At 41.1% G+C, this 18163-nt stretch overlaps 1 long non-coding RNA gene across 1 annotated transcript; it reads left to right on the forward strand.

The window, feature by feature from the left end:
* Positions 1-16615: 16615 nt before the first annotated feature.
* Positions 16616-17843, forward strand: LOC101736839 (uncharacterized). The gene is made up of 2 exons (XR_009976402.1): positions 16616-16716; positions 17460-17843. It is a non-coding gene; the product is annotated as an uncharacterized LOC101736839 (long non-coding RNA).
* The last annotated feature ends 320 nt before the right edge of the window (positions 17844-18163 follow it).

Below are 18163 nucleotides of genomic sequence, written 5' to 3' on the forward strand. Positions count from 1 at the left end.
TTGTTTCTTCTTGATCTAAGCTGTTGGCCCACATTCAACAGAGAATTGTTATGAGAATACAAAAAAAATGTATGTTGTTGATATTTAAAAAAAACGAAAAAATTAGACAAAAAACTAAAGTTACAATATGCCTTAAAACAGAAGTTTATTTTTTTTACCTAGGCTGAGAGCCTTGAGAAGCTATATCAGTGTAGCGTAACCTTTACTCGTAGGTGAACTCATGGGGTTGAGCCCCATGAGCTCACCTACCCACCTGACGACGTTGCTAACACGAACCCTAGCAAGAGCTGTGCTTCGCAGAATCTACCACCGGATAAACAGAAGTGGCAGTGGACAGGACAATATAGCAAGACGCACAGACAAAAGATGGACATTACAGACAACTATGTGGAAAGGACCAAGAGGAAAAATAAGAAGAGGGTGCCCTAGAAAAAGGTGGATAGGAGATATAAAAGCGATGACGGGAAGCGATTGGAAAAAGAAAGTCATGGACAAAGTGGTTTGGAAGAAGCTGAAGGAGGCCTCTACCGATTTTGCGGTAGGCAGCGCCTTGGCTCTGCCCCTGGCATTGCTGAAGTCTATGGGTGACGGTAACCACTCACCATCAGGTGGGCCGTATGCTCGTCTGCCTGCAAGGGCAATACAAAAAAAAAAAGAAGGGGTTCCGATCAACTAACAGAAGGAAGTAACGATAGGGAGTAAAAGAAAATAAAAGAAATTTTACCCTAGTATATATTAAACCGCATGTAATAACGATATGATTCATCATTTCATCATTATCCTGCCCTTCTCCCAGTCATCTGGGGTCGGCGCAACATGTTTTCTCCTTCCATACTCTTCTATCATATACTATTTCTTCGCTCACTTATCCCTTAACCATGTCGTCTTTCACGCAATCCATCCATTTCTTCTTAGGTCTACCTCTTCCTCTATATCCTTCCACATTCATAGTTGACACTCTCTTACCAACATCGTTTTCGTTTCATCTCATCACATGTCCATACCATCCCAAACGCGCACTTCTCAGCTTCTCTGTCACAGGTGCAACTTTCAGACTTCCTCTAACATATTCATTCCGTATTCTATCCATTCTGGTTACTCCACACATCCATCGCAACATTCGCATCTCTGCTGCATGCAATAACGATATGATTATGTATTGGAAATAAACGGGCTTTATTATTATTATTATTAAAAAATTTAAATAGTAGTCTAAATAGTTATTAGACAGTAAAATGTACGCAGCCGTTGCACTGTACTGAGACCTTTTAATTCATGTCTTAAGGTGGATGGCGGCATTTACTTTTCTGCTGTCAATGGGTCCCGCAAGCACTTAACACCAGGTGGGCCTCGAGCTTGCCCACCTATCTAAGCTTTAAAAAAATACTGATAAGATTTCAAATTTTGATGATTTTTTCCCATAGAAACAAACGTTGTTATATTACTTGACTTCGAAAACCTATAGAATAATTCCATAGAATCAGACATAGAAATAGATTCCATAGAATAATCACGTTACTAGATAGGGAGCGATCAAATTACTTCCAGTTAATTCGCAAAGTTTATCTGTTTTTTTTTTAAATACTTTTTTTATTTTAACTGTACCACCGACCGCCGAAGCACTCAGCTTTTAACGTCAATTTTAAAAACGACAAGCTTTTAAGTTTTCTTAGCGTTTTATGCAAAGTTTTCATGAAAACATCACAGTTTGAGTTTCTTTTTTAATGACTAGATAGTTTTTTTTAGAGACAAGTTAAACCGTCCGAATTCCTAATCTATATCTATACTAATCTATACTAATATTATAAAGAGGAAAGATTTGTTTGTTTGTTTGTTTCGAATAGGCTCCGAAACTACTGGACCGATTTGAAAAATTCTTTTTCCATTAGAAGCCGACATTGTCCCTGATGAACATAGGCTACTTTTTTAATTTTTTTTTTTTTTTTTTGTTTCATGTGTGTTTTAATGTTTCCGAAGCGAAGCGAGGGCGGGTCGCTAGTTCTACTAATAAGCAGGGGAGCCTAATCGAGACTAATTTAGACGAATTATAATAATAAGAATAACTGGGAATAAATCACGCACGATCATGCGACCCCAATTTAGGATTGCCTGTGTTCTGGGTACCACTGTTCTTACTGGTGGTAGGACCTCTTGTGAGTCCGCACGGGTAGGTACCACTAACCTGCCTATTTCAGCCGTGAAGCAGTAATGCGTTTCGGTCTGAAGGGCGGGGCAGCCGTTGTAACTATACTTGAGACCTTAGAACTTATATCTCAAGGTGGGTGGCGCATTTACGATGTGGATGTCCATGGGCTCCAGTAACCACTTAACACCAGGTGGGTTGTGAGCTCGTCCACCCATCTAAGCAATAAAAAAAAAATCCAAACAAAGAGCCAATAAATCTGTTCATTACACAATGTTTGCCCGATGTCAAAATCGAATCAACGACCACCAGTGCAACACTCAGTTCCGCTAACTATAGCATCACAGAGTCAGTCTCAATTGAGAGGATATAATAGCTGTAATATACGGCCGTCTGGTGTAGTGGTAAGTGAGATGGTCACTAAACAAGAGGGTCGCGGGTTCGAATCCCGCCAAGGCAGGATATTTGTATGATAAATATAAAATGTCTTTTCCAGGGTTATGGATGTATATGAAATAGATGTACTATGTGTATAATAAAAATCTTACATTTATTTCCGTTATCTGGTACCTGTAATACAAGTTCTTTACGAACTCAGCACGGGACCAGTTAACGTGGCGTGATTGTTAGTAAATATTTATTATTATTATTAAGCTATTGCATAGCTTATATCGCGGGCCTTAAGCGCGGCTTACTGTAATCATGAAATTCCGTAACGAAAAAAACCTTACACCCCTCACTCCGCCTACCATGTAGCTCGCGTTCAACACATTCACATGTTGCGCTTGTGTAGTGTTTGTGAATAAGCGCGTGGCGTGACGTCACACTGCATGGCACCATGAAAAGTCTGCCCATCTCTCTCTCTCGCGCGGTTTAGCTTATGAGTGCGAAGGGGACAGTTAAGGATTTATTTTTATTAATGTTTAATATAGCGTGGTCTTGTTTTATTATTGTTTTAATATTAAATTATCATTGTCTAATTATAATTGCATAAGTTGATAAAAAATGCTATGCAATAGCTTTGCCGCGGCAGTTCCCGAGTACCGCACGTTTGTTTTTATTATTATTATAATAGCTAGAGCAGCAGCTGCCGGTCGCGTACCTATCTCCTCTGACGAATAACCGGATATACTTAGATCTTTTGACCTGGAAACTAATAACATTAGACGTAATAGAATGGCCCGTAGCTAAGACCGCATTCCCACGCTGCGGAATCCACTAAACATTCGTTTACTTTGTAAGAGCATTTCCTGCACCAACATCTCTCGACTTCTCAAACGACCTATTCAGTTACAATTACGGTAAAATAAAAGCAAACGCTAAAACATTTGATTATAATGAAATCTATCTATATATATAAACATGAAATGCTGTTCGTTAGTCTCGCTAAAACTCGCGAACGGCTGGACCGATTTGGCTAATTTTGGTCTTGAATTATTTGTGGAATTCCTGAGAAGGTTTAAAAGGTAGATAAATATGAAAATGCTCGGATTTAAATAAAAATAACAATTTTGTTTTTCCTTTGTTGCCCCCCCCCCCCCCCTCATCGGACGGATTCCTTTAAGTTTATTTTATACAAAATTTTAGGTCTTTTGTTTATCGACTCAGGCATTACGAAGTCTGCCGGGTCACCTAGTACTAATATATAAATCTACAGTGGTTTTCACGGATGTTCCGTTATAACTACTGAACCATGCATCCGATTGACTTGAAACTTGGCTTGTACTTAATGGATGGACTAATATTTATATGAGTGTTGGACTCCCTAATAATAATGACAATAAATCATAATGTTAATTTTAAATACCTAGCGAAGCGGGCGAGTACGGCTAGTTACTTATAATGTTTAATTGACGGACCAGTTGATCGTGACCACAAAAAAACCTGTAAAACACCCGGAAGATTGAAAATAACAGAATGAGATGAAAAAAATACCACGAAAAACTAAGCCACGTTTTACTTATGTCTATGGTTGGCGAATACCGAAATAAATGACTAAAATATTTACTTATTTTATGACGAAACTCTCCAAGTCTCCTGTAGTCATCGTGGCCTAAAGAATAAGACGCCCGGTGCGTTCATATCGGCGACCGTGTCCGTCTGTGCAGACACCAATTTTTCTAATGAAATACGTATGTACGTACTTAACAAAATTCACGAATTATTTCCTCGGAAGGAATAACATCGTGTAATAAAAAAAAGATGTGTGGTGTTGTGGGACACCGGATAGGAACGAAGTTCCGTATTATAAAAATATTAATGTTAAGTTCTATTCGAGGTATAAAGAAAATAAAACTGGAGGTTTCGCAACAACCCACGGTCATTCGGTAACGTGCGAACTTATTGTGGTACACTTCATTCACGGTTGTTTGCATAAGAGCTGTTAGTGTATTGCGCAAACGAACGCTCTGAAATCATGGTCAATGAATGATAAAAAAAAAATATTTTTTGGTATGTTATTACAAAGTTAAGTCGTACACTGTGTGCATTATTAATAAAAATCTTACGTTACGGACGTTTTTTCCCGGTTAGGTAACCCCTTCGCATCATCCCATAAGGAACTTCGTTCCAAAATAAATCCGCGAAAATTATAATTTGCGTAACAATAACTGAATGGAGTGAGTAACTACATATATATTATCAAACGCATTTTATAATATCGTAATATAAAAGCGCAGAAGCTTTAATCGCGCTAAGAGCGTCATTTTAATCAACTTCAGTGCTTCGACCAAGCCCGACAGCTCGCCACAGTCATTTCAGTTTTAAAATACAACATTCCTAATACAGAATTTAATAAAATTCAACTAGATCATTTTATTATGGTAAAACTTCGCTCCTGAGCAGGGTTCCGCCGCGGCTAATGAATTATGAAATGATATCGTATGAGCGAATACCTTAACAGAGTAACAAGTTTGAAAATGCATGAGATAAAGGGGAGCGATTCCGAAGCTTGGTGTGAAAATTATGATGGCTAAAAGCAGGAATAGCCTTCTTAATAGGTATTTTTAATACGAATAGAACTTAAAATTAATATTTTTATAATAAGGAACTTCGTTCCTATCCGGTGTCCCACGACACCACACATCTTTTTTTAACACATAATGACGGTAGGCATAACAGGTAACACTTTTGTTGAGCTACAAGTGAATTAATTAGCTCTTTAAAACTAGGTTCGGATTCAGCGTCGGATATTCGAAGCCTATGCGCTGATAAAGAGAGTGATTATTTTCCAGAAACGCCAATGGTTTCCCTAGAGTCGGTTTTTTTCTACCTATGCTGATAGCCTTGAGAGGCTATTTCAGTTTCACCCTAACGTGTAGGTGAGCTCACAGGGCTCAATCCGGAGTATTGCTAACACTGGCCCTAGCAAGAGCAGTGCTTCGCAGAATCTACCACCGGATCGGAAACGCGACCCGCTGATATGATCCGATGAGAAACTCAGTGGGCATAATGACTTTAAGCGAAATAAATTTGTACCTGAGCCGCTTTCAACGGATTTTGGACTTTCGGCTTCAGGATCAAATGTAATTTTCGGTTGTAATTAACAAGAAAGAGACGCAGATATGGGGCTTTCTTTTCGTGTCCTACCACCACGCCATAAGTAGTGCAATGAGGAACTACTATAGATGATACCGTCTCCTTCATTCGATACCGCAGCAAATGCCGTTTACTTAGATCATTTATCTATACTACAATGTGTTACCACATATCGTCTCTTCCCCAAACCCCAGAACAGTGGAATCAACTCTCTTCTTTAGCATATTCATTGGATGCGGTAGGTGGTTGTATCGTAATGCTTAGATAATTAATCAAACGAAAATTTAATTTCAAATTTTAATAATAGTTCTAACGATGTATGAGTGACCAGCTTGATAAACTCTTCAGTGTGAACTATTTTTTATATTGTCATACAGGCACGAGTAGCGCCATCTGTTGTCAAATAGCGAAAACAGATATCAAAACAACTAGAGCTAAGAGAAATGTTCTAGAAAAATTAAGATATGTCCCAAGCACCTAGAGCGAAGCGAAAGAAATAAATTGTGATATTGTTGAACTAGACTTTTAAATGTCTTGTAATTCTTAATTCGGAGAGATTTATTATTTATTCCAAGACTGAGCGCGTAACAATTTTAATTCGGTTTTGTAACGTAGCGACAAAAGTCGTCGGACAGCCTTTTTTTATTACTTATATGTTTGGACGGTTTCACAGCCCACCTGGAGTTAAGTAGTTACTAGAGCCCATAGACATCTACAACGTAAATGTCGCCACCCACCTTGAAATATGACTTCTAAGGTCTCATTATAGTTACAACGGCTGCCCCACCCTATAAGCCGAAACGCATTACTACTTCACGGCAGAAATAGGCGGGGTGGTCGTACCTACCCGTGCGGACTCACAAGAGGTCCTACCACCAGTAATCATTCGAAATTCCTCCATAGCTGAACCGATGATGGGTACAGAATTCTTCATTTGCGAAAACGTGCGGACATACTACAACCGTTTTTACATACGAAGTCGAAAGAGCACAACTGTTTTCCAGTAAAAATAGTCCGGACTTATTTTACTACGTTATATTTCTAGTCTTGCGAACGCACCGCGCTTGTAGTGCAGGAGTGTGACATTGAATATTTATGATGCGTTCCGCAGAGTTTTTCGTCAAAGCGCTTTTTTTTACGTAATTTGCGAGGTGTGTGGCTTTTGGAAACGTCAGTCTGTGTAGTGCTATACGGCGTGGTAATGCTTTGACGTTTTAGTGATAGAATTACGTGTGACTGTTCTAGACAGTAGACATATATCTTCATCCGTCCTGAGTCGCATTTCGCATATCTGAGAGTCGTGACCATCTTTTTTTTTTTTTTTATTGGCCTTGTAGGCAGACGAGCCTACGGCCCACCTGATGGTGAGTGGTTACCGTCGCCCATGGACTTCAGCAATGCCAAGGGCAGAGCCAAGCCGCTGCCTACCCATCTCCTCCCATTATCCTTCTCTGGGTGATGTTTCGCCATCTTCCTCTGTTCTCGGCGGTATATATGGCACCGTAGACTGTGGTATCCAGAGTGGTGCGGATTTGGTCGGACCAGCGCGTTGGATTGCGTTGAATCATATAATTATAAGTTTGGTAATAATTATTTAAGTTCAATAAGAAAAAATATAAATCATTTATTACAGAAATCAATTCATAGTTGTGCATAGAATTATTGAAATTATGTTAAAACAATCATAAAATAAACATAAAAAATAATCGAAAATTATGAAGACACAAAATAAAGTGTCATACTCTAAATTTATTCTTGAATAATGTAGTAAGTATGTTTACTATAAAAGCTGTGTGTCTCAATCATAAGGATTGAAATCGAAGTTCTTCAAAGAAACATCGTCATTTATCGCCTAGAACTCTTTGTGCAAGCAACTGAAATAGAAATATCTAATAATTGCAATACGGTATTGTGTCGAGTAGCCATCACAGAACACAAGATATTTGACAGATGCCTGAATCTCGCTTACAATATTTTCAAGATAAGCTTACATATATACAAGTTCCAAACAACAACATTCGGACCGTCAGTCTACCGAGCAATATCACCCGCTCGGTGGAAGATTTGACCATGGATGGGTTCCAGAAGCGTGGGGCGTCCTCCAACCAGGTGGACCGACGACTTAGTGCGCACGGCGGGAAGTCGTTGGACGCGGAAGGCGGAGGACCGCATTCTGTGATAGGCATTGGGAAAGGCCTATGTCCAGCAGTGAGCAGATAAAGGCTGATGATGATAATGATGATGATGATTGTGAAAGATTTTCCCTTTGTCGTAAACCTACAGTATATTTAATTATTCTTTTTTTAATTAGAACAACAATTTGTTACCCAGCACGCAGTTCTCCGAATATATTCCATGATGGTTGTGGCGATCCGTAGCTATTGCTAGAAGCTACTTAAGCTATCATTTATACCTTAAAAATGTTTTGGTTCAACTGTTCGTTTGTAAGTAGACTGATTTTTTTATAGCTTAGATGGGTGAGCGAGCTCACGGCCCGCTTGGTATTAAGTGATAACCAGAAACCTAGACATCTACATCTACAATGTAAATGCCACCACCCATCTCGAGACAGAAATGAAACAGGCAGGGTGATGGTACCTACCCGTGAGGATTCACAAGAGGTCCTACCACCAGTAATAAATAATATAATAAAATAATAATAAATAAATAATTGCCAGATGTATCACTGTTGACTTTGATTACATTAATCTTTAAGAGGCTAGCTCCTGTTCTATACTGCAGTGGCTCCAATGAGCGTTGCTATATGTTCACTGCCGCGCGAATAAAAATTCAAACTATGTATTATTCATTACTGTCTGTAAGAAGAGAATTCTGTGGGCGTTGATGTCATCGCTCCAGACTTACTTCTGATTTGACGCAGAATTAAATTATGAAGGAATCATTGGATTGTACACAACAATGTACCATACTAGCTGACCCGGCAAACGTTGTTTTGCTGTATACATTATTTCTAGGATTTTTTTTGGGTGGACCACCCTTAACATTAGGGGTATGCAAAATTTTACTGGTGGTAGGACCTCTTGGGAGTCCGCACGGGTAGGTACCACCACCCCGCCCCGCGGTGGGGTAGCCGTTGTAACTATACTGAGATCTTAGAACTTATATCTCAAGGTGGGTGGCGCATTTACGTTGAAGATGTCTATGGGCTCCAGTAACCACTTAACACCAGGTGGGCTGTGAGCTGGTCCATTCAACTAAGCAATAAAAAAAAAAATATGTTGACCGATTCTCAAACCTACCCGAGATGCACAAAAAACATTCCTGAGAATCGATTGAGCCATTTTGGAGGAGTTTGGTAATAAGCGCCGCGAAACGAGAATTTTATATACTAGACTAGTTTTTGCCCGCAACTTCGTCCGCCTGGAATAGTTACTTTGGCATAACGCTAAATTTAACTTGCTTCTTCATTTACATACTTAACTTAACTTAAATTTAAACTTAAACTTTAACCGTTTCCGCAGCGCACGCAGTGGAAGTTCTCAAAAGGGATTAAAACCCTGATTTTGAAACATTATTTATTGGTGCTCCGCTTGCATCGGTCTTAGCGTGATGTTATATAGCCTATAGCCTTCCTCGATAAATGGGCTATCTAACACTAAAAGAATATTTTTCAAATCGGACCAGTAGTTCCTGAGATTAGCGCGTTCAAACAAACAAACTCTTCAACTTTATGATATTAGTATAAACAAAAATTATAGATTATTATTATGCGACAATTATGTATAATAATATGTAAAACTAGCTGTGCCCGCGACTTCGTCGTTCGCATTCATTTCACGCAGAACGAACTAGTAATATCTTGAGGTCTGCAAATCGCTTAGATGGGTGTACGAGCTCACAGCCCGCCTGGTGTGAAGTGGTTACTGGAGCCCATAGACATCTACGACGTAAATGCGCCACCCACCTTGAGATATAAGTTCTAAGGTCTCAAGTGTAGTTACAACAGCTGCCCCACCCTTCAGACCGAAACGCATTACTGTTTCACGGCAGAAATAGACAGGATGGTGGTACCTACCCGCGCGGACTCACAAGAGATCCTACCACCAGTGTAAGCTTCGTAACAACCCATCGAATATAGTTTATATATGTTTATATTTTTGTATCAAGAGATATGTGTCATCGCAAAAACGTTTAGCATGTCTTCAAAAATGTCTTTTTTACGTTTTCCGTTTGCAATTTACTCTGTGCCTGCTACGGGGTTTCAATAAATATTCGATGTGAAAGCAAAAACGCATAATTCCGCCGTAAGCTGATAAAGCTAGGCCTGGTTCGTTTGTTACCGAGTATTCGCACACTCTCAATTTAGAGTTGCCCACCATATATTGACATTCTTATCTAAGTACCCTTGACGATGATGATTCGGATTGTCAATAATCCCATTTTCACGGATCGTTTGGAACCTCAGAGTCTGCGGAGGGACTTCAGTTCCCTCTGTATTTTGTACCGTATGTTCCATGGGGAGTGCTCTGAGGAATTGTTTGAGATGATCATTTCGTTTTTACAATTGCACCGCACGCCACTAGAGTAGAATTCATTCATAATACTTGGAGCCACTGCGTTCATCCACAATGCGTTTCCAATGATCTTTTTTGACACGTACCATCCGGCTTTGGAATGAACTCCACTCCACGGTTTTTCCCGAGCGTTATGACATGTCCTTCTTCAAACGAGGCTTGTGGAGAGCACTTAACGGTAAGCAGCGGTCTGGCTCTGCCCCTGGAATTGCCGACGTCCATGGGCGACGGTAACCACCAACCACCAGGTGGGCCGTCTGCTCGTCTGCCTATAAGGGCAATAAAAAAACCGGCGATTCAGTTCAAGAACAGGTGCTCAATGAATCTTCTGTTATGTTATATTTGGCTTGGTTAAGTTGTTAACACGTACTTCAAATGTACACGAGGTCTCGATTGCATTTTACTGTCATATCTAAGTTAGGACTAATTGCTACAAGTATAGTAAGGACATAGAAAACCGTCCTAATGATGATGTATGTGATTTTTTCGCCACAACACAACAAATCCACTCTTCGAAAAGCACATTCTCTGCTACATGGAGGTTTAAGGAAATTGGTTCATTTTCGGCTCTTTTTGAGGCCGGACAAAGATACTGCAATAGTGGATCTGGTGTCCCAGCTAACTCATAGCTATCAATAATAAAGCTAAGCCTATTGTCAACGATATCGCATCTCTTGGGGTTGCGATGCTTGAAGCATTTGGGAGAGTAGGTTGAGTATGACCTCCTATATTCACGCTATCAACTTTTTAGTTACAGTTGGCAGCTAATTATATAAACAGCTAGTTATAAATGGGCTATATTTAAATTAAAGTCGATGCTCCCGCAAAAAGTAATAAAACAACGGAAATTTTTTTTTAGTGTTTAGATGGGTGGACGAGCTCACAGCCCACCTGGTGTTAAATGGTTAGTGGAGCCCATAGACAACTACAATGTAAATGCGCCACCCACCTTGAGATATAAGTTCTATATTTTAGTATAGTTAAAACGGCTGCCCCACCCTTCAAACCGAAACGCATTACTGCTTCACGGCGGAAATAGGCAGGGCAGTGTAGGTACCTACCCGTGCGGACTCACAAGAGGTCCTACCACCAGTAATTACGCAAATTATGATTTTGCGGGTTTGATTTTTATCACACGGTGTTATTCCTTCACCGTGGAAGTCAATCGTGAACATTTGTGGTACCCGCCTGCGGGATTCGAGCATCGCTAGATACGAATGCACCGGACGTCTTATCCTTCAGGCCACGACGACTATATTTTACATTTGGGCTCTTCCAACGAATCGTCCAAAAGTCTGCAGTGTGCGCCCCGCCCCGAAAATATATACAAATAAGAACTGTTGTAATCCCTACGTTTGATCGATATACGGGGATACATATAAAAGTTTCTCCCCCGAAATATTATATTAAGTTCCTTTGCCTTTTGTCAGAATATTCTATTACACGTATTTGGTCAAACTGGCGCGTTCTTTGTTTTGTAAAAGATTCGTTCTTTTGCTAGCGACAGACGAGATTTGTGATGTATTTACTTGTCCGGAAATACATATTAACAAAAAGTTAGATATTTCACTGAATGCCTCACTATTGTTTGGAATACTAAGGTGATTTTACTAATTTACTGGTGGTAGGATCTCTTGTGAGTCCGCGCGGGTAGGTACCACTGCCTTACCTATTTCTGCCTTGAAGCAGTAATGCGTTTCGGTTTGAAGGCTGGGGCAGCCGTTGTAACTATACTTGAGTCCTTAGAACTTATATCTTAAGGTGGGTGGCGCATTTACATCATAGATGATTATGAGCTCCAGTAACTACTTAACACCAGGTGGGCTATGAGCTCGTCCAAGCAATGAAAAAATAAAATTGATTCATATCAAATATGGAGTTTTGTTGCGATGCTTTACAATGTAACCACCACACTATCGGTCCTACCACCACACTTCGACGTTCACAAGACGGTTGGTCTGTCCACGCGAACAATAAAACCGAAGCCCCGCCGTCAAAAAGGTCAAAACAAATCCATCATTTGCGTATTCAACAAACGACGACAAATCCCGTCCGCGTCATTTCCGGCACCTCAAACATGTGGATGTCGACATCCGGTTGCGTGTCACCGGAAGAGCGTTGAAAGCAACCCTAGCGCACTCCCGGCCGGCTTTTAGTCATCGAACGTCCAAAGCTTTATACGTCAACATCATTTACAAAAGCTCCTTTAAATTTGTACTCTCCCAATGAGAGAGGCCATTTCTGTCACACCTTGGAACGATTGCATTAATAAGACCCCATTTTTGTTCTATTACTATGGAATATGAAGACGCTGCTATTATTGGAACGAAGTTCCTTATGGGACGATGCGGAGGGGTACCCTAACCGGGAAAAACGTCCGTAACGTAAGATTTTTATTAGTAATGCACACAGTGTACGACTTAACTTTGTAATAACCTACAAAAAATAACATATTTTTTTATCATTCATTGACCACGATCTCAGAGCGTTCGTTTGCGCAATACACTAACTCTTATGCAAACAACCGCGAATGAAGTGTACCACAATAAGTTCGCGCGTTACCGAATGACCGTGGGTTGTTGCGAAACCTCCAGTTTTATTTTCTTTATACCTCGAATAGACCTTAAAATTAATATTTTTATAATAAGGAACTTCGTTCCTATCCGGTGTCCCACTACACCACACATCTTTTTTGAATTGAATTAACACCTTTAGTGTGGAACAGGCTCACTGCCTCACTGCGGTACTTTCAGCTGGTGGGGACGAAGAAATCTATGCCCACTCGCTGGTGCAAACCGATTATTTCAGGTGCTTGTAAGAGTTTGACAGGAAGACGTGGGGAAGGATAGTGCACCGAGTGGTCAACATTCCAAACTAGATACGACCTTCAGCAATGAAGAGACCGACTCAGAAGAAGAAGAGTCCGACAGCTATATATGTACCGTTACGCCGGTAAGAGTAACGCTATCTATCGCCGAATAGACGAATGAATATCGAAGGTAGTATCTAGAACGCTCGAGAAGTACAACGCCATCTATTTTCAGTTAGCGGAAACACACAATACTAGACTTTTGTGGAATATTCTCGACGATTCTAGGGATTCCGTCTCAACTATAAAAGCGTTGCAGAGATGGCACGCAGTCAGTCAGTAATCGGAACTACTCGAAGCGAAACAGCGAACGGATCACCTGAAGCGGAGAGGGAGAAGCGAATTGAAAGGTTCAAAGTGTTAGTTGGGTGTTTCTATACAGTTTTTAGTTGTACTTTTGTGGTTTTTTTTTATCCCGAACCCCACCGCGTAACAAGTACTATAAATTGTATACAGTACCTACGTTTTCGCAAAGTTATATGTGGCATCTTAATCTACTCTAAGGAAAGAAGACCTAGGAAGTGGGCGTGGCCTGCTGACGTAATACAGCAGCGACTTCAGACTGGTCGGAGTTGAAGAGGGGAGTTGAGGACACCTCTAACATATTGCCTCGTTCACGGCCTCTTTCTGATCTCAGCACCAGGGATAGACGGACGTTGTACATTCGCGTGTCAACTTAGTTACCCACATTTTGTCATTAGTATTTAAAATCAATAATTGTTGAAAATTGTATTTTGTATTGTTCTAATTATATATTTTTTAATATTTTGAGTCGTGATTTCTAATTTCAGAAGTGGGATTCCTATTCCATTATCTGCCTTGGCTTTCCTAACCGTTCTACTTTAGTTTTGTCGATTTTTGTATTTGACAAAAGAATTGTGAAAATTTATTTTTGTAAATATGTCTGATCGAAGTAAGCGTAAGAGACGCGAGCGTGATCGTACACCTATCCCTGGTATGGAGAAGCGACTTCAAAAGATTTTGGATCGTTTAGACACTTTAGAAAGTTACAGGTTTCGCAATGATACTGAAGGTAGTACGGCAACGCCGAGTGCGCGGTTGGCACATGACGGCGCCATCGCGGCGGCAGCTCTCGCGTCGGGTGAGCCGCCTGCACCAATTGCTGTTTCAAGAAACGTCGAGTCGCCCGATGCAAGTTTGAATTTATCCGTACCGTGCTCGAGTGCGACGATCAACGGTTCGGGTACGGTGGTATTAAATGAGGTGGCTGAGAAAATTGCTAATGCGATTGGTGCAATTCCGGTAAGATCGAATCATATTTTGTAACGAGTTTCGGTCCCTTTGCATGATTTTAATTTATGATGTCATGAAGTAGACAAACTAATAGATGGGACGATCGTGAGTGCTTAGCGAGGGTAGATGATTGTTTAAAAGGTGACTCTAAGTTATGGTTGAATGAGTGGGTGTAATGACCGTAGTTGGTCATATTTCAAGCGCGAGTAGACATCGCCAATATTTTGTTCGACGTTATGAAATCGGAGTCTGACAACTACCCTACATATGCCGAATATGCAAGGCGCTCGCTTCGCGTTTACGTATTGTGAATGAATTGAACGACGAGTTAATTGCGGCAATAGTGATACGTGGCATTACAGACATTCAAATTCGAGCCGCTGCCACTAACGCCAAGTTACTGCTTGATTTGGTTACCTTCCTACCTACCTAACTTTCTTTCTTTGTTCAACCGTTTAATTTATAAGAGTACTATGAGAAAACGAGAACATGTCTTCACGAAAATTGAATGTTTTTCATGTGGAGCTTTTGGTCATAAACAGATGATGTGTCCCAAGAGTGTAAAGCTAGATAGAACTAACGCTAATAATTCACCTTTAGTTGCAACAAATTTGGATAAACTCTCACAGAGAGCCGAGACGTGTTCTTTTTGCAAGAAGGTTGGTCACATGGTTGATGATTGTTTTACAAAGCAACGTGCCGAGTTTCGCGGCAAATCTAACTAATAATTATAAACAGGATGACATTGCTACCGCGGTTACTCAAGGTGTTTCCGTAGATATCCTCATAGATAGTGAGTGGACTATTTCATTGATTTCTGAGTCTGTGAATTTGAATTGGTAATGTACTCGGACACCCTTTTTTCATATTTTAAGCAAAATAGGTAGTCAAGAAGTAAAAAGCTTGTAGTCTGCTACGTTTGTGGTTAAATTTCCGGAGCTAACATTAAAAGTTCACATTCATGTTCTTCGTTCTTATATGAAAGCGGGGAAGGCTTGTTTATGTTGACGTGTAATTGTCGTTAAAAATAATTACGGAGGGCTTTTAAACGCTCCGCGAAGTCCTTGCAATTCTGGCAGGTTTTTTCATCAACCTGAAAAAGCGTAAATTTCTCACGACTGAGATGGAGTATTTGAGTAGGACAATCAGTAATGGTCAGGTGAAGCCGAGCGAACACAAGGTTGAAGCCTAGTCAATGCACGAGTACCGAGCAATGTAAAAGAGGTAAGACAGTTTTAGGTCTCTCGGGACATTTTAGGCGTCATATCTCCGGCTAATCAGTTCAAGCGGCATGTATTGCAAATCTAACTCGCAAAAAGTGTACATTTCATTTGGGGTGAAGATAAAGAAAGAGTTCGAAAGGTCATTGAGCGATTAACCAGTGAGCCGGTTGTTTCTTCAAGACTATGACTTTGAGCTTGAATATCGTAAGGGGACCGCGCTATCCCATGCAAACTACTTTAGCCGAAATGCAGTCAATGTTTATGAGATACCTAAACCTTTAAATTGGGCTCAGATAGCGCAGGCCGCTGATGATGAAACATAAAATTTGCTACAAAAGTTGTGACAGATTCGAATGGGTTCAAACATATAGTTCTAATAGACGTTTTTACAAAGTATTGTCTCATGTATCCCATTCACAGACAAGATGCGACGGAGTTAAGAGAACTTTTGAAATGGCAATGTCTCTTTTTAGTCCTCCAAAATTAATAGTTACAGATAGGGGTCGGATGTATGAAAGTGTCACCTTTGTTAATTGTATTAAAGAATCAGGTTGTAATCTCATTACACCTGAGATGCACCAAAGTAGTGGTCAAGCTGAGCGCTACTGCTGAACTGTAATGAATGATTTGGGGTCGAGTCTAACTTTAGACGAGAACATTAGTCTGACATTATAATATGGAAGATACAGCTCACTTTGAACATTACTGTGCAGAAGTCAACCAAATATTCACCTATGTATTTGTTAGTTGGCAGTGATGGTGCAACGCCTGTCATACGATCCCTGGTGCGCTATGTGGCTCTGGAGGCATCGAGTCTTAATCGTGAATTTCTACGTGAGCTCATCTGACAACAAGCTTCAAACTCGCTGGATCAGAACCGTACTCGTCAGTACGCTTATGTTAACAAGCGCCGCAATACAGTGCGCTCCTTTCAAAATGGAGATCTGGTGTTCGTGCGTAAGACAAGCCAAGCTACGGGCAAGTTGGACTCAGGAATGCGAGGGCCATACACAGTTATGCAATCTCTCCCACACGGCTGTTATGAACTAAAACTAGTCACTGGCTCCTATGGCAATACAACGCAGGCGGCCGCAGAGTATATAATTCTATGGCGCGGCGAGTGGACACCAGATGTGTGCACTGCATTCTCTGAAAGTGAGTATAGGTTTGTAGTGTTGTAATGTATTTGTGTAACCTGAGGGCTCTACACTCATACAGCGAGCATCCCGAGGGCTCTGCTCTACAGACACTGCAAGCTTCATGTTCTTATGGTATTTGTTCGTAGTGTTGTAATGTATTTGTGCATCCTGAGGGCTCTGCACTCTTACAGCGAGCATCCTGAGGGCTCTGCTCTACAGACACTGTGTGATGTGTTGTAATGTATTTGTGTAACCTGAGGGCTCTGCACACTTACAGCGAGCATCCTGAGGGCTCTGCTCTACAGACACTGTGTGATGTGTTGTAATGTATTTGTGTAACCTGAGGGCTCTGCACTCTTACAGCGAGCATCCTGAGGGCTCTGCTCTACAGACACTGTGATGCGTACTCGTGCACTCCTGAGGGCTCTGCACTGTACGGGGATATCGAACAATCCGGCTCTGTTCGATGTTGTGTATGTGAAGGCCATCCTGAATGGTAAGCCTCCACGGTAGTATGGTGCAAGGTGAGCGCTCTGCACCAGTACTAGAGGACTACCTGATCAGTACTCCTCTGTTGTGTATCCTGAGGGCAATGCACAACGGGCATCCTGAGGGCTCTGCCACGCTCACAATAAGGTGACTGGGTCATCTTGGTTATTCTCGAGAGCTCTGACCGAAGATGCCAGAAGTATACGTGTCACCTCTTACTTTCGATATCCTAGTTCTCGGTTGCTAAACGAATCGAAACATGTCTTACAGGTGACGAGCATCCAGTTAGTGAGGCAATTGATCATGCTGAAGCTGTTGAAGATCCATTCTCCGACTCTGATCGAATAACGGGCGAGGACGCACCGCCGTCAGGAGAGGCCGTCTAAGGAAAGAAGACCTAGGAAGTGGGCGTGGCCTGCTGACGTAATACAGCAGCGACTTCAGACTGGTCGGAGTTGAAGAGGGGAGTTGAGGACACCTCTAACATATTGCCTCGTTCACGGCCTCTTTCTGATCTCAGCACCAGGGATAGACGGACGTTGTACATTCGCGTGTCAACTTAGTTACCCACATTTTGTCATTAGTATTTAAAATCAATAATTGTTGAAAATTGTATTTTGTATTGTTCTAATTATATATTTTTTAATATTTTGAGTCGTGATTTCTAATTCTACCTTATTGCTGGTGAGTCGAGAAAGACCCGCCACGCACCGGTGGGAATATCGTTACGCATTTCGACCCGCCACCGCACTAGATGAAGGTTTATGATTTTACTGATGGTAGGACGTCTTGTGAGTCCGCACAGATGGGTACTGCCATACTGCCTATTTCTGCCGTGAAGCTGTAATGCGTTTCGGTTTGAAGGGTGGAGCAGCCGTTGTAACTATACTGAGACCTTAGAACTCATATCTCAAGGTGGGTGGAAGCATATACGTCGTTTTTGGGTTTCGGTAGTCTGTGAGCTCGTCCATCCA

Source organism: Bombyx mori, chromosome 24, assembly GCF_030269925.1.
Source record: "Bombyx mori chromosome 24, ASM3026992v2".
Classification (NCBI taxonomy): domain Eukaryota; kingdom Metazoa; phylum Arthropoda; class Insecta; order Lepidoptera; family Bombycidae; genus Bombyx; species Bombyx mori.